This window comes from Ranitomeya imitator, chromosome 8 (assembly GCF_032444005.1).
Source record: "Ranitomeya imitator isolate aRanImi1 chromosome 8, aRanImi1.pri, whole genome shotgun sequence".
NCBI lineage: Eukaryota > Metazoa > Chordata > Amphibia > Anura > Dendrobatidae > Ranitomeya > Ranitomeya imitator.
The window spans coordinates 29,518,920-29,541,490 of record NC_091289.1 but is presented as its reverse complement, the minus strand read 5'-3'; the positions used below and the strand labels follow the sequence as shown (position 1 = coordinate 29,541,490).

General features: G+C 43.0%; 1 protein-coding gene across 1 annotated transcript in view; it reads right to left on the bottom strand.

The window, feature by feature from the left end:
- CFAP20DC (CFAP20 domain containing) overlaps positions 1–22,571 on the bottom strand; it is a 396,453-nt gene that overhangs the window by 259,156 nt on the left and 114,726 nt on the right. The gene's annotated exons all lie outside the window — the stretch shown is intronic.

Here is a 22,571-nt window from a genome sequence, read left to right as displayed (position 1 = left end):
AAGATAAGTAATGAGATTTTTTCCTTTCTCTCTCTCTCTCTAAAACTCAAACTTAGGTGAAACAAAGCCTGATAGCACAGATCACTTTACATGCTAATTTATTTCTACACTTTGTACTGTATTTTAAAAGCCCTTCATTCGGTGAAAGAATTCAATTTGTGTGAAGTGAGGAAGCCTCAGCCTTTAATAATCATGGATGTGCGAGGCCTTCATCTCATATTATCACGGGAGCTGTTGCAAACCATCGAATACCATAAAGTCCAGTCTTTCTTTCCAATATCCAGAGCTCAGGATTTATAGCATTCCCCTCCTAGACAGAAGACACTTAATAAAACATGACAAAACACCAAGCGTTCCATATTTGCAGGCCATATTTCGGCTACCCTAATATAATAATAATAATAATAATTTTATTTATATAGCGCCAACATATTCCGCAGCGCTTTACAAATTATAGAGGGGACTTGTACAGACAATAGACATTACAGCATAACAGAAATCACAGTTCAAAATAGATACCAAGAGGAGTGAGGGCCCTGCTCGCAAGCTTACAATCTATAGGGGCTAATCATTTATAAAAACACCTTCCTTCTTATCGGGCACTATGAAACCAGAGCAGCCCGTCAATCAAAGGAGAGGAGGTGGAGACTGAGAGAAATCAAGCAGGTGGGGAGGAGTATATAATGGACTGGCTGCACCGTGAAGCACCGAGGAGTAGGACTTAGTTTGAACAGTCATCATGTACGGACAGAGACCCTTTACATAATAATAAAAAAAGTTTATTCCCACCTTATGTGTTGTGTGAGGCCGTTCTCCTTCCTTCACTATTGAGTTCTCTGTGTGCATTCAGGAGAGGGTTGTTAGTCATTTATCAGGCTAGGCCTGCTTCCCATGGCAGGGACAGAGCGCCGGCTGCCCTCCCACGCCCAAGGGAAGGACAGCGCCGGCTGCCCTCCCGCGCCCAAGGCAAGGACAGAGCGCCGGCAGCCCTCCCGCGCCCAAGGCAGGGACAGAGCGCCGGCGGCCCTCCTGCGCCCAAGGCAGGGACAGAGCGCCGGCTGCCCTCCCGCACCCAAGGCAAGGACAGAGCGCCGGCTGCCCTCCTGCGCCCAAGGCAAGGACAGAGCGCCGGCTGCCCTCCCGCGCCCAAGGCAAGGACAGAGCGCCGGCTGCCCTCCCGCGCCCAAGGCAAGGACAGAGCGCCGGCGGCCCTCCCACAACTAAGGCAGGGACAGAGCGCCGGCGGCCCTCCCGCACCCAAGGCAGGGACAGAGAGCCGGCGGGCTTCCCGCGCCCAAGGCAGGGACAGAGCGCCGGCGGCCCTCCCGCACCCAAGGCAAGGACAGAGCGCCGGCAGGCTCTACTGGAGTGTTCAGTTTAGTTAATATTTGAGTTGTATGAAACCGGTCTTATACAGAAAACTTAAAAAAAAAAAAAAAAAACTTGATACACAGAACAGGAATGAGTTAGATCAATTCTAAGAAATTACCATATGTTAGGAATAATAGAGGAATGTGATCTACCGATACGATAGATGCAGTCTCATATTTTGAGTAGTCGCACACATCATATATAGATTATATAGATTATTATCAGCACTGACTCCCCCAGAAGAAGGCACTGTAGCCGAAACATGCGTTGGGGTGGTGGCACCACAGTTCCCAGGTAAACTAAGCTCTGCACAGTCCTTATTATTAGTGTTTATTTTGTTTATTCTCTTGTGTTGGTTCCCTCTGGCACTTTGAGTAATTACCCACCAGCTTTAGATTGGGCATTGTTTCTGACACATGTGCACTCTGTTATACCATTTTTTATTTATCTGTGTATATTTATTATAATTACCATTTTGTATTAACCTGGTATCTGTGGTGCTTTTCTTCAGACCAATCACTGTCTTCACCATGCAATCTCTTTCTGTGTGTACTCTTTAAATATTGTTATTATATATTCTTAATAAACTTTATGTTTTATATTAATTTGGTTTTCTGTGCATCCTTTTCTTTTATATGTTCAAAATTGGCTGCGGAGAAGAACAGCACCTTAAAGGGAATCTGTCACCATTTTTTTTCCACCTAATCCAGCGCTGTATCACTTTCTGGGCTGCTTGCTGTAGTTTTTATAAAATCACAGCTTTATCAATAGGAGATTATCACTAGGGGACTAGTAAACCTGTAATCCAACCACGCCCCCACTACTGATTGGCCACTTTCTGCCTATTCACACTGAAAATAATAAGCGGCCAATCAGTGATGTGGGTGGGGTTATATAGAGCTCGGCATTCAGAGAGCCGCTAGATATGTAGCAGAGAAAACAAAGGTTTTATCAAAACTACAGCAAACAGCCCAGTAAGTGATACATCACCAGAATCAGGGTCTCTGTCTCTATATCACAAAAAGTTGGACCTAAAATTGACATGGTTTTATGTGAAAGCCCGAGCCATAACATGCAGTCATAATCTTGACCACATTTTTATTTTTGTTAAATTAAAATATGGTCACAATTGAGATATTACAAGGATATGTCAACAATTACATGTCATCACGTAGCGTGAGCCTTTATAGTAGAAATATTAAAGTCTTTTTTTTGTTGGTCCCGCTGCTGATCTTCTTCTTCCAGATGGGACGGGCAAGTGACCGATGCAATCGCGTTGGTCACCAATAAATGGCTCCAACGCTAACATGCTCCTCATCCATGCTGGATGATGAAGAGAGCAGCACTACAAAGGGGTAGAGTGAGATCAGTAGTTGATTCTGCTGCTACAGCCTGCATAGGGGTGTGCTATCCCTTTAAAAGAAATATTTACCTTTTTTAAACCATTTTGCAAATCATTTGAGATTTTAAAAAAATGAAGCATCTGTGCAAATAACTTTGACAAACTAATACTGCAGACAGGTTTCTCAACTTTCTCTGCATCATCTTCTCGCTAACTTTTTGTTGAATTTTTGAGAAAAAAAACCACGTAACTAAAGAATGGGGCTGACCTTTGACTTATCTTCCAAACTTGGATGAACCGTCCACAGCAGCTTTTAGTAAATAGCAATAATAATAATGTACCATATTAAGTACTAACATAAATACAAGAATAGGGTCTTTGGAAGACTACCAAATAAAACCCCGCACCATCAGCTGCTCTTCTTTGCCCTCAACCATATTCTGTCAATTCGACGGCTATCCTGCTGAATGTTGTCCCAGATATTGTCCCTCTAAGACCTTGGCCCAGTAGGGACCACAAGTATTTTGCCCACCACATACAGACTGTTGCACACCTGTCCCTGATCTTCTGGGCTCTGCTTCCTTCTCTTGGGCATACTGCCCTCTCCTGGTTTTGCCGGTTGCCCAGAATGGATCAATGACATCATCTCCCTATACCTTTATAAAGCCCATTAACACACATCCCTGTATCTTGAGATTGAGACTTTAGTGTGCCGTATTTGGTTTGCCCCATTACCTAAGCTTGCTGAGTTTTCTACTTGCATTCTTCTCTGCTGGGTTCCACCTTATCCATCCTGCTGCTCCTGAGACCAAGTCCTCGGTGCTCACGTGCCTTCCCGCTCGCTGAAGCAGCACCCTGGTCCATGTGCCCACCCTGACCAAAGCCTTAGAGGATCCACCTCACCTGGTTAGCTTAACATACCAGAGTGATCCTCACCAAAAAGAGGTCCCCTTCCCTTTTACCACCCCACTCTTTGGCTTTCCAAAGACCTGTTTCGGCCTGCTGCCATGACATTAGGCCCAACTCTGAGCAGCCGAACAACAACGAAATTCACTCCTCTAAACCAAACCGACTTTGATTGAACCAACATTAGGGAGGGATTGACAGCCCCAGCATCGCCCAGTCCGCCCTTTATACCACTCCACAACCACAAAGATTGTAATATCCTACATTACCCCCTTCTCCCCATAACTCCTCTGTCATGTCTACTCTCTCCCCGGCCTAATACCTATTGAAGCGCCATTTTAGAACTCCCCAACCTAATCCCATTAAAACTCATACCCAAATTATGCCGCCTTGACGCACATCCCTGGCCGTCTCGTCTAGCCCCTTTGGGACATAATACGGGCCTTACAATATATCTGAAGTTGCTATGTAATTCTCCCTGATAGACACCAGTCTGATCATTTCCATTTCGCTCGTTAGTCTACGAACTTTACAATTCTGACTCAAGTCTACTGATTAGAGCAATATTTTAGCCCTTTTTCGGTATTTTGAGACCAGTGTTTCTGCTTTTCATCACCATCTGATTTGCATTCCCCGTTTTCTATTTCTAGGCTTAGTCTCATTTTTGTTTCAATCTTCCAGGTAGATCCATCTTCCGTATGAAAAGCCGGAGATGAGTCTAATTCGTCAAGCTGAATCAAAATGGGATATTTGCATAAACAGTAGATGTTCTTTTTTCTCCTGGTGCGATTGTGACGAAACATCGGGAATTAAGATTAGAGGATATCTACAGAAATATACTTTTCTCCCCTCTGTAATAAAAAATCCACAATATTGTATCTGGAATGAAGCTATAGAAATCCCATTACAGAGGACAAGTTCCGAGGAGCGAGAGAAGTCATTGTCATTCTACAGACAGGTACTGGTTCCTGGGAATCCATTTATTGCTGCCCTTACAAGCCGCCGTCAGTCGTGAGACCCGAGTGTCACATTTTATTTCATTATTATTTTTTTCTTCTTCCCCTCCTGAAATTTCGTTGGAGCAGCCACAGAACAGTTAATGTATTTTTATTATGTCTCCACTGGAGCATTCATATCTAAGGGTCGGGAATGTGATAGGAAAGTAATAGAACCATGTTGAGAAAAAATGAGGTAGTCAAAAGGAAAATCAACCTCATTTATAATAATATTCGAGTGATCAGGAGGTGAGTAACTGCGCAAGCTGCGATCATTAGCCGCAATCATTCCACGCGTAACATCTACATTTGGAGGAGCGTTTGGAGAGTCCAACGGCACCGCGAGTTCATGTCTCAGATCTTTCGATTTAGAGCCTGGATGGAGTCACGCTTTATAAACCCTGTGATCGTACAGTAGTTATATGGATGACGTTTGGAGACCAATTACTTATTTCCATATGCCCCAATCAGACCCTGATACACGTTAGATACTATCCGACCATCTAATGTGTATGGGGTCTTCGCAACTCTCCCCCAAGAGACGATATCGGGGGGATAAAGGACGGGCAGTTAGAATTGATTTTCCCCTTCCTTTTCTTCTACAGGCAAAATGGATGACTCTGAAATGACAGCTGTGGGCCAATCGAGAGTTCATCCGACTGTATGAGAACCTTTAAGCCATATGGATGTCTCCGTTGTTGTATCTATTGCCTTTAAGGGGTTGTCAACTACTTCCAAAAGCAGCGCACCCATCAAAACTTTTATCCTCTTAATATATTGCAGCCATCATATTACATAGGACTGAGTACTTACAATTGATCATTTTGCCTTTCTCCCCAGTTAATTCTCCTATTTTCCACTAGGTCTATGACCTCACATGATTAAATACGGATTAGCTGAATTCCACCAGGCTCTATGTAGAAACTTGAAGTCTCTTTTCCCTGCATGAGTCAACCACCTCTTCAACTCCTGACTAAGCTGCTCTGCTCCTTCACCCTGCCACTGAATTTCCAGTTGATAGAATTGTAGTTCCAATGATGACTCATGCAGGGAAAAAAGACTTCCTGTTTCTACATGGAGCATGAAAGGATTCAGTCTGTTTTAAATCACCTGATGTCACAGACCTAATGGAAAAGAGAGTAATTAACTGAGTAAAAAGGCAAAATGAGTAATTGTGAGCACACAGTGGTATATAATGTGATGATTGCAATATATTAAGAGCGTACACATTTTGATGGCAGTGCCATATATTCACAAGTGTAACATAAAAATAACAGACAGTCACCTCCCACACTGGCGTCATTCCAGGGATGTCTCCCAGGACTCCTGTCACCTTGTTATGCCATGTGAGCATTGCCACCAATAGCCTGTAGCTGTCTCGCTTCTTTAAGACGTCTTAGATTCGTCATAATGAAGTGTGAGGTCTGCAACCCATTAGTGACCCCTGATTGGCTGCAGTGTTCATGTAACATAGCAGTAAGATGCAATTGGCTCTGGATTGGCGCTAATGGGGGAGGTGAGAATCTGTTATCTTTATTACACACTTGAGAAAATGGCACTGACAGACATTCCCCTGCTTTCCATAGGGCAGCAGAGCTGTCACTCACAGCACTGACAGCCTGACACACCCCTGCTATCCATAGGGCAGCAGAGCTGTCACTCACAGCACTGACAGCCTGACACTCCCCTGCTATCCATAGGGCAGCAGAGCTGTCACTCACAGCACTGACAGCCTGACACACCCCTGCTATCCATAGGGCAGCAGAGCTGTCACTCACAGCACTGACAGCCTGACACTCCCCTGCTATCCATAGGGCAGCAGAGCTGTCACTCACAGCACTGACAGCCTGACACTCCCCTGCTATCCATGGGGTGACTGAGCTGTCACTCACAACACTGACAGCCTGACACTCCCCTGCTATCCATAGGGCGGCTGAGCTGTCACCCACAACACTGACAGCCTGACACGCCCTTGCTATCCATAGGCAGCTGAGATGTCACTCACAACACTGACAGCCTGACACTTCCCTGCTATCCATAGGGCAGCTGAGCTGTCACTCACAGGACTGACAGCCTGACACGCCCCTGCTATCCATAGGGAAGCTGAGCTGTCACTCACTGCACTGACAGCCTGACACGCCTCTGCTATCCATAGGGTGGCTGAGCTGTCACTCAAAGCGCTGACGGACTGACACTCCCCTGCTATCCATAGGGCAGCTAAGCTGTCACCCACAACACTGACAGCCTGACACGCCCCTGCTATCGATAGGGTGGCTGAGCTGTCACTCACAGCACTGACAGCCTGACACGACCCTGCTATCTATAGGGCGACTGAGCTGTCACTCACAGCACTGACAGCCTGACACTCCCCTGCTATCCATAGGGCGGCTGATCTGTCACTCACAGCACTGACAGCCTGACACGCCCCTGCTATCCATAGGGCGGCTGAGCTGTCACTCAAAGCGCTGACGGACTGACACTCCCCTGCTATCCATAGGGCAGCTAAGCTGTCACCCACAACACTGACAGCCTGACACGCCCCTGCTATCGATAGGGTGGCTGAGCTGTCACTCACAGCACTGACAGTCTGACACGCCTCTGCTATCCATAGGGTGGCTGAGCTGTCACTGACAGCACTGACAGCCTGACACGACCCTGCTATCTATAGGGCGACTGAGCTGTCACTCACAGCACTGACAGCCTGACACGCCCCTGCTATCCATAGGCAGCTGAGCTGTCACTCACAGCACTGACAGCCTGACACTCCCCTGCTATCCATAGGGCGGCTGATCTGTCACTCACAGCACTGACAGCCTGACATGCCCCTGCTATCCATAGGGCAGCTGATCTGTCACTCACAGGACTAATAGCCGGACACACCCCTGCTAACCATAGGGCGGCTGAGCTGTCACTCACAGGACTGATAGCCGGACACACACCTACTAACCCTAGGGTGGCTAATCTGTCACTCACAGCACTGACAGCCTGACACGCCCCTGCTATCCATAGGGCAGCTGAGCTGTCACTCACAACACTGACAGCCCGACATGCCCCTGCTATCCATAGGGCAGCTGAGCTGTCACTCACAGCACTGACAGCCCGACATGCCCCTGCCATCCATAGGGCATCTGAGCTGTCACAGCACTGACAGCCCGACATGCCCCTGCTATCTATAGGGTAGCTGAGCTGTCACTCAGAACACTGACAGCCCGACATGCCCCTGCTAACCATAGGGTGGCTGAGCTGTCACTCACAGCACTGACAGCCTGACATGCCCCTGCTATCTATAGGGTGGCTGAGATGTCACTCATAGTGTCCCAAGGACACAGCGAATGGATGAATCATGACAGGGATATCCAATAGTGGACACCTCCTTAAAATGAATAGTAGCCATTTTAAAGTTCATGCCAGTTTCATAGCAAGATGGCCCAAAATATACACAAGTGCCCTTTAAATGCACATCCGCATAGTCCAAATTTACCATCCTCTTCATGGAACTAAAGGAACATGTGATCGGCCTTTCTAAGATTTAGTGAATTTAATTGAATTTTGTAAAATAAGACCTGATGCCTTTACTCAGAAGCCTATAACTGCGTCTCTGTCGGCCTCCTGCTCTTTAAACTTAAGGAGTAAAATATTTGTTGTGAATATTTAGATTCACGGCTACAGACAGTCTATCAATACTGAATTCATTCATTGATTTTATTTCCATTTTAATTGCTGCCTGGGACATAACTAAAGTCATATTTATACATGAATGATCCATCTAAGATAATGTTGGTGATAAACAGAAGGCCGGCTTTCCTGGGGCATATTAAAATGATGCCATTAATGGGAGATGGGAATTTACTGTCATGGAAATACGGTTCAGATACTAACACTCTCCTCTAATGCTATTCCCTATGACAGGAAGGCAATCTGAGTTTCCCATATGGGTCAATATGTCACTTCTGCTTGAAAATCAGTTGTGCTCAGATATGTTCAGGCTCGGACTGGCCCAGAGGAGAACAGGAGAATCCCCCGGTGGGCCCCTGTGCAGATTTGGGCCCTCATTTCCACTGTACTTGGCATAATTCAGTCGATTCACAAGGTACAGAAAAAAGCAGCATATCATCATTCATTTACCAAACTACCTATTTTATTTTCATATAGAGGTTTAGGTAAATATGTGAACGAGGGTAAATGTAATAACTGCATGCAGGTGAAAAATTGCCCCACCAAAGTCAATGTCACTGGTGGGCCCTTGGCACCCCAATCTGACGCTGGATGTTTATTTGATATCGGTTGTAGTTTTTTTTTTTATAGATTTATATGTTAACAGCTGGGACCGCATAAATCGGACCGAGATTGGGTCGCAATGCTCGGGATGGCCATGGCTCTCCCGACCCTAGCGTGACAGCTGGATAGAAATATATGAAGCGGTTATGCTCAGCAGGTACGGACTGGGGCTGAAGTTCAATCCTGGTATTTGAAATCACACAGGCCCATGTTGTCCCCGTGCCCATGAACCAGATGGGATATATTACTAATATTACCCTGGATGGAGGAAAGGAAGATTTACTACAAGACCAATATTTCTAATGATACCCGTGGCCTGCTGGGGTAAGTGGCGGAGTCAGCCACGTTGTGCTCCATCACACCTCTTAACAGTATGGGTGTCTTGAGAATATCGATTCTGTTAACAATGTAGCAGACAAGGCGGCCCATGACCAGACAGGCCCTTCTGGAATTTGCCAGAATTGCCAGATGACCAGTCCGGCCCTGACGCTCACAACGGGAGAGCCGCCTGCCAATCCGTGCATTGCGTTCCGATCTCAGTCCGATTTATAGAGCCGTCTGACTGCTCTCCTATCCTGAGCTCCTCTTTGCTGATTTACGACCACAAACCACATCAAAGTTCAGTAGGCAGGGAAACAGCGAGCCCATAAACGCCAACATTTTTAATAAAAATAAATCTCAAAAATTATATTATACATTTAAGTAAAAAAGAGAAAATTGTCAGCACAAGTGGACAACCCATTTAAGCCTGACCCTGTTGTTGCTGCTCACATTAAAGGACTCAATAAGAGGTATGGGAACAATTTTCAGTTTTAGTTTTCCTAAAATGTTTCGGAAAAATGCTCCAAATCATTTCTACATTTACAGGACATTTATACCGGTGGGTACATTATAACTTCATCCATTCGACTTACTCATCGCTTTCATTCCCTCTGCCGTGCGCAGCGTTTCACTGTTTGCTACATTTTATGTCTCTTTCATTCTAGAATTCACATAAAATCCTACAGAAAACAGCTAATGGATTTCTAAACTGTGTACTCCTGTAAAATGCGAGGAAACAGTATTTTAGCAGTGAAAATTACAACGCTTTTTTAACATAGAAAACTCGTAGTTGTAAAATTACCTGCTAAAACTGAAAGCCCAATTTTGCAATCCCCGCACCACTTACGGCGCCATTAAATCAATCTTCCTACAGATACACTTGTAAAATTAATAGATTTGGACTTTGTTCCTGAATGTTTCGAGCATGAGAATTTGGTTTGCAGGCATTTTTTCGTTTTGCACGGTGTCTAGACTGTTTATAAAAATGCAGACGACGGGAACATTCAAACATTGTTATAAAATGTAACATCGAATGGAATATGACATTAGCTAAGTGCATTTACCTTGTAAACACCAGTCTGCTGACACGGGTAACCTTTCACAAAATCGCTCCATTTGACTGTTTAAGTGCTTTCAGACTGTACATTAAAAAAAAAAAGGTAAAAAGAAAAAAAAAATCTGTTGCTAAAAAAAAAAAAAAGTAAAGTAACACCTGCGAATGCGCATCAGATTTAATAATAGTCATCTGCGCTGCAAGCTGGAAGACAACGTGCGGAGCAAATGCATTCATGGCTCTATTAACCCTGCTCGTGTTCCGATATGTTCTAGTCGGCCATTACTTGACTTCCCGCGTTAGAACTGCATTTGGAAAAACTGATGTCAAAGGGAATCTGTCAGAAGGATCAACTCTCGGGAGTGAGATCAGGAGAGCAGACTGTCACTCATTACATGTCTCACGCTGGTAACGCCCCCGTTGACTTAAAATAAGCTCTATAGACAAAACCTCGGGGAGATCTATGTCCCGCCCATTGATCTTAACAGATCATTTACGTATTATGAAAAATGGGGATTTCTCTGGAATAAGACATTGAATCACTGATGTCGAGGTATCATTTGATTCAGATTTCTAGGACCTGCATGTCCATATAGATATATAGAGGATTGATCCTACTGATGGGGTATTCTCGCGCTGGTCATTTTTGGCACATTCACAGGAAATTTTACAAATCTTGCATAGACATCTGATAGACGTGAGTCTTTTCCTTATCTCGACAACGGAGCTGATTGGTGCTGGGAATGGAGAGGTAGCTGAGCATGCACTTCTCCTACTATTCATTTATAGTGGAGTTCCAGAAATGCATGCTGCACCATTTTCAAGCAAATTGATAGAGCAGCGCATAGTGCGAGAACCTCGCTATGCCCAGCAAAATATGTCAGGCCCCCTTCTGTGTCTGAAATACATTAACCTTGGCTCAGTGGCTAGCATTGTTGCTTTGCAGCCCTGGGTTACTGGGTTCTACTCCTACCATGGATAACATCTGCAGGGAGTTTGTATGTTCTCCGCATGTTTGCTTGGGTTTCCACCGGGTTCTTTGGTTTCCTCCCATACTCCAAAGACATACTGATAGGGAATCTAGATAGTGAGCCCCAGTGAGGACAGTAATGATCGTGTATGTGTAGCGCATCTGTGCGCACTCCCTTCCACTGGCTCACTCACCATCGGTGCCCCCGTACTGCACTTCCTCCTGCTTCTACCCAGGATCTGCTCGCAACACCCCAGCACTGTGCTTAAGGTGCACCCTCCCTCCTTCTTTAAGGTAACAGAGAGCGCCGTCCTAAAGTGTCCCCATCCTATGGCAGGGAGACACTTATTATTTAAGGCGCCTCAACCTGATGGAAGGTGCCTGAGCAATGTGTATACTCTGCTTGTTTGCATGTTTGCTAGTTCTCAGGTCCACTGTTATAGTTCATTTTCAAGTACCTGCCTGCACCTGCCAATGCCTGTCTGAATACCACCCGTTCCAATCTGCACCTGCCAGTGACTGCCTGTATACCAGCCATACCTGCCTGCACCTGCCAGTGCCTGCCTGTATACCAGCCGTTCCTGCCTGCATCTGCCAGTGCCAGCCTGTATACCAGCTGTTCCTGCCTGCATCTGCCAGTGCCAGCCTGTATATCAGCTGTTCCTGCCTGCATCTGCCAGTGCCTGCCTTTATACCAGCTGTTCCTATTTGCACCTGCCAGTGCCTGTTTGTATACCAGCCAGTCCACTTTGAATAGTGCTATGTAACAAACAAGAATTGACCCGAGCATCATGATCAAAAGTACCAGTGGTAACCTCTTACCCAACATATTGTTATGGTATGCACTACTTGTATGCCATAATATTAGATGTTGTAAATAATACCTATTTAAATATAATCCACATTGTTAATTAAAAGGATTAAAGAGGTTGTTCCTATAAAGTCATTTTCCAATGGAGAACCACTTTCTATGGGCAGAAAAGATTTTCTTAGCAAGAAGCCATGGAAATGTTTATGTGACATTTTCATTAGCATTGAAGGGAAAAGTAAAAAAAAATCTATACATTTTGAATCATAGGAAAAGTACTTGTGCTGCACGTCACAAGTAAATGTCTGTTTCTTCTCCATAACCTTATTATATATGACACAGAGGAACACTGCCCCCGCTGGCAGGACTGTTGTATTACATTCAAACAATAGCTTCCCTGATCTTTGATTTTCTGATCTTGGTGACATTGTGCTTTGTGTCTTCATACGTTTTCAAGTGCGCACGGTTTTGAATTGTTCCGAGCGAGTGTTTCAAGTATCTACATTGCTGAGATCAATAGAGAGATTCTGCATACAACTCAATGCATCACAGAGGAGTTGGTTGTCTTTAGGCTATGAGAGGCTGGAAACACTGGGAGCATATTTAATACCTGGTCTGTTTATAGAGTTTTGAAAACAAAGCAAATAATTCAATTGTGTAATTAACTTCAACAAAGGCAATAATATATTAATATTAACACTGTATAGAAGGGCGCTCCACTTCTGGTTATTCGCTGCGATGCCAAAAAGACACTTGACAACTTGTAAGATAAAGGTCAAAGCTAGTAGGGTATCTACTGGTGGTGGGGAAGTAGCAGAGGGGACCTATCATGTAACACCTTCTCAATATATGTAAGAGTGGTGGACTGTACGTTTGCGTTCCTACCCTTGAAGACAACACTCGCGTTATGTAATTGATGTCATGCGTTTTATAGATATGTTGTGTCATGTGAAGTGTGAACTGAGTGTTACGGTTTTATGTGTTATCTAGTTAATGCATCGTGTGGCACAAGTATTGCTAGTATAATAGGCATCGTGTGCAGTAGGAATATAGGGAAAGTATAAGATAAGTGATATAATATATTAGTTTGTGATAGGAGATCTGTCCAGTTACATATAGTATGGACAGACATAGTTAAGGTTGGGACTAGCCCATAGTGGGAGGGTTGAGCCCTAGTAAAAAGGCCTGCTTCCTGATAAATGATCAGATAGGGAAGTATACTAACCAAGATCAAGTTCAAGTGCAGTGGGTTGCTAGTGCCAGCAATAATCTATCATAGGAGGTCTTACTGGAATCACTTGCAGACATTCCTACAATGTCCGAAGCTCAAGGCTCAATGCAGGTACTACAAAGAGTGCCTTATCCTCTGGCGATTAGGGGACGATGGACGTGGAACTGTGTGTGCCTTATCCTCTGGCAATTAGGGGACGATGGACGTGGAACTGCGAGAAGGGATGATAACGGATCCCAAGTGTACTGCAGAACTGGACAGGAAATCTCTGGGGCTGACAGAGCCAGTAAAAGTAGGGATAGTCCAAGAAGACCGGATAGTAATGCTAGAAACGCACTGTAGTAAGGAAACAAGGAATAAGAAGTGTTGTGCCCAATTCTGCGTGTAACAATCTCGTAAACTGTTGAATTTTAAAGCGAACTAGGTGTCCCCTGATTTATGTGCGGAGGCTCCTAAAGATGGAGACCTGGAGACAGCGGTGGCCTGTGGCCTACACATGAGTGCCACGCACCCCACTCATGACAGAACATTAGGACTGGGAGACGATTTTCCTGTAAAGAGCCAGGGAATTATGGAGCAGAAGCTCGTCCACGGCTTCTGCCTTTGGTCACTTTACATATAAATATATTGTAGATCACTTCTGCACACAACATTGTGTATGAGGAACGCTTTCAAGAATAATGAGGTAACTGTTGGTAAGGCACTGTCAAAGATTACTAGGTGAGGTGGATCTTCTAAGTCTTAGGCCTGGGTGGACACACGTACTCCAGTTGTTAATGCAGCAAGCTCGAAGGCACATGGGCAGCGAGGGCTTGACACACACAGGAATCTCAGAAGCAGCAGGATGGATGACGTGTTACCCAGCACGAAGTAAGCAAGGAAACACAGTATGGACAGAAGGTGGAGCACACCAAACACAGTGGTCTAGAATCTCAATCCCAAGACACAGGTGTGCGTCATAGATCCACACTGGACAACCTGCAAAACTCAACATGGAGCACAACAGAGGGCAGTGGACCCAGGAGAAGGGAGCAAAGCCTGGGTCCAAGATAAGCACTTCCAAACGTTTTAGGCTAATTTGTAGAAGGCAATGTTTGCATTGCGCTTTACAGATTTTGTTTTTGTCTCATGTGACCAATAAATCCCTATTTGAATCAGGATGTGACTTTGACTAAATGGACAGATCCGTTGGGATAAAGGCTCAGTAACAGGAAAAGGAAAAAATAAAACATCAGAGGAAAAGTATAACAGAAACACGTCACCACTTCTGTATTATAACTTCTCCTGGTTCTGGCTTACAAATACTGATGTAAAATACTGAAGAAATACTGAACGCGTGAACATGGGCTTACTATGTATAATAAAAACTTGATAGACGAATACAAAAAGTTAAAAAAAAGTTAGGATCCATAAGCGTGATTCAACAAAGCATCTTCACCAGATTTCTGGTGAAAAAAGGCATTGAAAGTTGCATCTTTTGCACAAAAGGTTGGGCAAAACATCCAACTTCTGGTATGTTCACACCATTCTTGCCCTGGAGTAAGATTTGTGGAGAGGCGCACATAGCATCACATCCCACTCTGTGCCTCCTCTGATTCTGGTCTTCACGAATCCCTACTTTTATGCAGTGGTCACCACAGTGCTACAACTACGCACTAAGGAGGTTCCCTGTGACGTGTCAGTGGGATTACGCATTATGATGAAATAATAAACTAGAACTTCATGTTTAGTATGGAAAATTTCGCTTAGCCACAGTAGATTTTTGTATAGTACCGGAATCTGAGATCTATGTCTATTTTTCTACATTTATGGACTATTTACAAGTTCAAAGATTCTCGAAGGATCGGGTTAGAATCAAACTTTGTGAAATTCGCAGTTCCACCCAAATTCGACCACTTTGAGATTTCTTTTCCTTTCCACTGCAAAAAATCGAAATTCAAATTTGAAAAGATCCACTAATTTCTAGTAATTATATTTTGTTCAAGTCTTTCTTTTATCCGAATGTGAATGGGAGAATATCTTTGATCAGCAAAGAGAAAATGGTCAGGTCTAAACACGACTGGTAGATGTTATTCATGGTCTCGAAACCAAAGGCTGAAGTATGTTCCTTACGTTAGAGATCTGCCTCTAGATGTCAATGCAGGCTACTAAACTACAATGCAAATATACTGGTGATTACATAGAAAAAATATGAAAAACTCCCAACATTTTTATTTTTCAAAGCCCAGGAAAATCTCTTAAGATAAATTATGGATGTGGTTAACACCCAGCCATTTCCAATTTTTTTTACGGGTGAATTAACTTTCTCTTACTAAGCAAGAAGGAAATCTATTTGCCGGTTATAAAAAGAAAATAATTAACATGTAAGGTGTGTAAATGCCTGTTTCAGTGAATGGGTTCGAGCCCATTAGATGGATTGCTGGACTAGAACAATCTCCGTTCTCATTTAGTTAACAATATTACACATTCTATAAGTAATAGGTAAGAATTGCTCGTAAATTGGACCTTGTTTAGGATGGATGGCACTGCGGAATATTATATTCCGCTAGGTGTTCTCGTAATGTATCCTTAAAGCAGCTCTTTGTCAATGGCTATTAATTTCATTTCCCTTAAGATTAAACTCTGCTAGAGAGCTATTCTAATGATGATTCTGTGGAAGTGTATAACATGCAATCCCCTGATAAAATGGTATTATCGGAGAGGCGCGAGCAATGAAGTCCTATCGCTATCCAGATTCCGCAACAAATGGCTGCTGCATTCCCTGTTTCTGCTTTTATACAGGCTGATAGTTATTCATGAGTTGCTGGGCTCGTACAGGTGATATGAGAGCTGCATGGCATTATGGGGAAGCTTGGTTGGTTGTTCTTGAGATTATGCTAGCCTTTTGTGACTGATGTGATTATTTTAGGCAAATTGCACAAAATTTTTGAAATTTGCTTAGTTCAATGAATTCCTAAAAATTAGATTAACTCATCTCTGGTAAACATCAAATATAAATTATACATTTCCGCTTTCCTTGATATCCCAGTATTTACCAAGTTGCAAAAACCTGTCAATTATTCTGCATTGTTACTGAAGGAAACACCGGGTCCATTGTTAACTTGTCAACTGCAGCTATAGTTCATTATTAAACCACCAATGCTTTCCTGATTGCATTAAGCCGCACATAATGCTGACAATATATTGTGCTGATTGCTTATTTGACGTCAGACCGATTCCTCTCTGACATGTGAGGACATGATCAGATGTCTAGGAATCGTTTAGCATGTGGAAAGGACACTCATTATATTCATTGTAGTCTCTATCTTCATACATGCCAAGTTTGTAACAAAAAAAGAAAAATTAAAATTGTTTACGACTTTATCATCACTTTTTTATTCTACTTTGGAGAGGTGAGAAAAAATTTGATATTTTTTTTAACTTGGGATATTTCAGATGCGGCAATAACAATTATGTTTCTTTAATCATTTTTTTTTTCTTACTTCATTACCATAATGAAGGATTTTACAAGGACTTAAATAGTTTTTTAGCTTCATTTTTTTCTTTTTAGATTTTTTTAAGTCTTTTTTTTTTTACATTACGCAATGTGTGACTTAAACCTGAGACCCTAAATATTTTTGTTTTGCTTTGTATTAAGCCACGTTCACAAGTTCAGTATTAGGTCGGCATTTCACATCAGTATTTGTAAGCCAAAATCAGGAATAGAACAGCGAGAGAAAAAGTGTATTGTTAAAAGAAGGTTTCATTCATGTGATTTGGTTGTGTGAGACACAACAGCGATAATAAAAATATTTAATGAAATAATTTCCCAACTGCAGCCCCCATTGGTTGGAAATTCCAACGTAGTAATATGGATTATTGAAAATAGAAAAAATTGGAGTCCGGCTCAACAGGACTGGATTTTCCTTTTCTTTTCATTTTTCAAAAGAAAATATAGTGCAGGCAAAAGAAAAATGTACATGGTCAACATGACCCAGTCGTGAGTAAGACTGCCTAGTGCAGTCGAAACACGTCGACTGGGTCATGTCGACCATGTCAATTTTTCTTTTGTATGCACTATATTTTCAATTTTTTCCATATTCCTTGATGTGAGGCCAGGGTGAGGCCAGTGTCTGAGCTCCAGGTGGATGAGCGTAGAGCAACTGGGTGAGCTGGAATCACGTTTCTATAATATGGATTATTACTATGCTGCTGATGTATATCCAATTAAGGGGGTCAAATCAAACACGAGTAGCATCAGTGTGGTTTATTCTCTATGTGTAATCCAACTCTGTGATCTCCGTTATTCTGAAGAAGTTGGATTGCTTTGAAACACATATAGAATAATATGATACAATAGCATTAGGCCCCTTAAAGAGAAACATTTGCTGATTTTTTCTTACTTACACTGTGTTTACTTTTTCCAATTGCCGCTGTTCTACTGATTCTTGAACAGCTTTCTTTCTTTCTTCTGGTTGCCTCTGTTCCAAAGTAATGCCCCTTTGTATTAATGGTGAAAATTTACCCTTCAGCCAACTGGGCGTAAACCACCGAACTGCTCTGTTGGCATTGGCTTTTTCTCCTCTGACACTGGCCAATCAAAACACGGCGCCTCCCACAAAGAATTACTGTAGTATACAACCAGTTGCCTGAAGGGAGAATTTGCACCATTGTAACCGGGGGGCATAATTTTGGAATAAAAAAAGAAAAACTTAATTCAGAATCAATGGAGCAGTGCCAATGGGAGGAGATAAGCATAAAAAATTTACTGAAAATTCCTCTTTAATGGCAGCTGGAAAAAGATGTATTTGCACTTATAAGTCTCACTATTAAATTATAAATAAATTCCTAATGCATGACATATAGTGCCTTTTTATTAGCGTGGTTCCTGTGGTTTTGAATCTCTTTTTTATTTGTAACATGGCTGCCAGATTTCTTTATATATAGTGTGTTTTGGTTTTCCAAGACATGCCCCCTGGTCCATCCAATAACAGGAGAGAGTGTCTCCGACTACTCTACGTATAATGTGCATCAGCCATCGAAAGCACTTCCCCCTGGTCTTAAATGGATCTGTCCAACCAGAACACTGTATGCATAAAGTAATTCTTACAACCTGGGAGGTATTTTACAGAAAGAAGAAAGGTACTGGATTATACATTTATTTGGAAACTAGTATTGTAGACTTGAGGGCCACCGGGGTTAATAAATGTTCAATCAAAAGTGATAATAATAATAATAGGTGTAGGGTTTGTAGTCACATTCGAGCCCTGGAGCCTAAGAGGGTCCAAAAAGGTCCTTTTGGTACATAAGAAAAGATAAATACTATTAAAGACCTATGATAGTTGGTTGTCCTGTTGGAAAATTGTAAAAATGAGGGCTCCTGTTTGAAATCCATGATAGTTGGGGACCTGTTAGAGACCCATTATAGTTGTGGGACTTGTTGGAGACCAGTGATAGTTGGGGTTCTTTTTTTAGATCAGTGATAGTTGGGGGTCCTATTGGAGACCAGATATAGTTGGCCTTCTTTTTGGAGACCAGTGGTTCTTTTTGGAGACCAGTGATAGTTGGGGGACCTGTTGGAGACCAGTGATAGTTGGGGTTCTTTTTTGAGACCAGTGATAGTTGGGGGTCCTATTGGAGACCAGATATATTTGGGGTTCTTTTTGGAGACCAGTGATAGTTGGGGGTCCTGTTGGAGACCAGTGATAGTTGGGGTTCTTTTTGGAGACCAGTGATAGTTGGGGGACCTGTTGGAGACCAGTAATTGTTTGGGGTCCTGTTGGAAAGCAGTGATAGTTGGGGGTCCTATTGGAGACCAGATATATTCGGGGTTCTTTTTGGAGACCAGTGTTTTTTTTGGAGACCAGTGATAGTTGGGGGTCCTGTTAGAGACCAGTGATAGTTGGGGTTCTTTTTGGAGACCAGTGATAGTTGGGGGTCCAGTTGGAGACCAGTAATTGTTTGGGGTCCTGTTGGAAACCAGTGATAGTTGGGGGCCCTGTTGGAAAGCAGTGATAGTTGGGGGTCCTTAGGAGACCAGTGATAGATGGGTTTCTGTTGGAGACCAGTGATAGTTGTGGTTCTGTTGGAGACCAGTGATAGCTGGGGGTCCTGTTGGAGAGTTTGCATTGGAGCCCACAAGCTTGAAATTATGTCAAAAGTTGGTGAAAATTGCCAAAAGCCCCAAACTGTTGTATTATGTGATGACCATTTACAAAAACCACATTGCTTAATCCATTAATGAATTTGATGGTCCTTGCTGCACATATTTTTTTTAGATAAGTGAGATATAATTTGTGCTTCTGTTTCTTGCTATTTTTAGGATGAAAAGATCTGAGAGTTTGTACCAGTTGTATCCATTTAATATAAAATTTTAATGGATCATAAATAGTCAGAAAAGTCTAATGATCCCACTTAGGAAACCATTCACGTCACATTCAACATGTCCATAGGGGTCCATTGGTCAGATGAAGATGAAAACAGAGTCTTGGTCTGGTCAGTCTGGACATCAATAAAGAATAGCACAGTGCAGTGGACTACACTATTCCATACAACGGTTGCAATAAGAAAAAGTACCCTACAAAGATATCAGTGGCTTCCACTAAACGTGTATGCAGGTTTTACTAATGTTTCAGGACACAGTATGCTGCCACTTATTGTGGAAAAAAGGTATATTACAAGTACACTTGGCCAATGACATAATTAGGTGTCTGTTTACCATAGAAACAAATGGACACAATGCAATCGTGTCATAAGAACAAGTTCATAGAAGAGCTACCAGGATGGTGAGTGGACTGCCAACTATGTCCTACGAGGAACGGTTAAAGACCAGGCTGCCACGAGAGGTGGTGAGTTCTTCTTCAATGGAAGTCTTCAAACAGAGGCTGGACAGACATCTGGCTGGGATGATTTAGTGAATCCTGCATTGAGCAGGGGGTTGGACACGAGGAACCTGGAGGTTAATTTTATGATTCTATGATAGGGGTGGCGATGAGCTGACAGATGGAGCACTCTCCATCTGTCAGAACTACTTTGATGCTGTAGTCGCTATTGACTGCGGAATCTCAAAAGTTAAAATTTTGGGATCAGACCTAGCTCCAATGTAAAATGAAAATGCTTCATTAGGATAATTCTCTGTGAGCTTATAAGTAGCCTAGACTCAGACACTGTCTCTTCATTGATTATCTGGATAGGTATGTTAGGCTGCATTTTTACTGTATATTGCAAATTGACAGGCAATCCTCAGCACATGTGAGTAGCTATAGGGGGTACAGAATTAGCAGTCTTACCTTAGGCCTGGATCCAAGAAGGGGGCCTAAAGGCATATGTCACATAGGAAGACACTAGTATAGAACTAGAATTGCTCATGATAGGTGAGTGGAGCCTAGTTATAGTGTTTGCAATGGGAAACAAGAAATACATTTTATCTGTTACCTATACTAGATCCAGTGCTGGGTGCTGCATCGTCCGATCTCTGCTGCCAGGTCCTCCTGCTATTCCATGTTTCCAGCACTGCTACATCAAGTCCCTCTGGGCCAGCTCTGTTGCATTATGTCTGTATTAAAAACTCAGCTTAGCTACAATGAGCCAACTCTGCTACATTGCTGGTCCAGCTCTGCGCACTTGTCACCATTGTGCCACCTTGATTGCCCTGCTGCACCAGTGCTACCTGTCCGCACCTCATTACAAATGCTCACTTGGTACAAGGTCTTCGAGGACTCACCTCCCCAGCTGACATTATATCTTTGCTTTAGGAAAATGAACAATACATATTAAAAAGTTACTGCTTTAGGGATCAAAAAAAGCTACTTTTTTTGTCCCCAGGTGGCCCCTGCAATGCCGCTATTAGAGATAATTTTCTTAGTTCGAGATTTATTACTGTACACAAACACAAGTCTCCAGGCTCAGTGCTCTCATATCGAAGAGAGCAAATAGAAAGTTCAAGCACATTATCAAACATGTCTAGGGCTCTTGTCTGTTACTGTGCGCAAAGATATAGAATTTCCATCCCAGATGCCCTGGTTAAAGACTTTTGTGCCGGGAATGTCACACTTATTTATTCTAAGGAGTACACATCATTCTGCCGAGTCAAATCATGGTCCAATATATGTCAGCTCAGTGTTACATCATACAGGATGAGCCATTGATTATTTCTGATATGAAGTTACTCTCTTCTTTTACGCAGTTGCCAATAGCAATTTACGTTTTAAACTCAAGAGTCCGGTAGATAAAAGCTTTGCTTGATGGTTAACAGAAGCAAACAGCTTTTGGAATAATAAAAGCAAGAATAGTGTGAGACGCAATGCCAACTTCAGACTTTCATGGAAGAAAATTGCCAAAAATGGCCCCGATTCATCAGTTTATGCCAAAATTCTGGTTAAAACAAAGCTGTGTGGAATGTCGCAAATTTTTTTTGCAACTCATAGCTGCACATAAGGTTAGTGAGGTGCACGACGCCTCTTTATCCAGACTGTTATAGTCTTGATAAATCAGGGCCTCATTATTTTTCCAGTTTAATCATTAAATGTCCAGGAAGGATTATGGATGGTACGTCAAGCAAGTCTGTGCAGCATAGAGAGGAAGTGCATTGTAAGGCACCTACAACTTCCTGTGACCACTTCACTGTACGGAGCTGCAAGGGTTGTTATTTACTTTTTTATCAGTTTAAAAAAGGGCCCATTGCTGACTTAAAAAAAAAAAAAAACTTATCTACCAGACCACTTTTTAAACTACTGCTTATGAGCTTAAAAATTGATTCATGGTGGTCTTAAAATTAATACAAAAATACAACTTCTGGACATTTACTGCTCATCCATACTACTTGAGTTCTACACAATGATCCCCTTCCACTGGGAGGCATCAGGTGGTCACTGCAGCCAATCAGAGGTTAGTGATTGGCTGCAGCTATCATGTTTATTGGAGTGTGAAGAATATCGTAGGAGACAGTTGTTTTTAAGGATTGTTCTTCTGTGAGTTGTTTTTGAATTTAGTGTGGAGACTCACAAGTATGAGGATCTTTGACCAGGGTTGCAAGCTGGTGTATTTTGGCCAAAATATTGACCAATTCCTCATGTATTATATATGGTCACGCAGGGCGACAGAAAAACTTAGTGCACCACAACGGGAAGAGGGAGGGAAGCCCAAACACTAGGGAAGGGGAAATGGAGACCCCTAGGCAGATCTGACAACTCTCTGACTCCCTTAACATCCCTAAATAGGTTTCATACTTATCGCCGAGCAGCAGCCTAATCCCTGACTGGCCCTAGTGATAGGCCCTAGATAGGGGGATGGGGTGCGAGCTAGTCACCCTCACTAC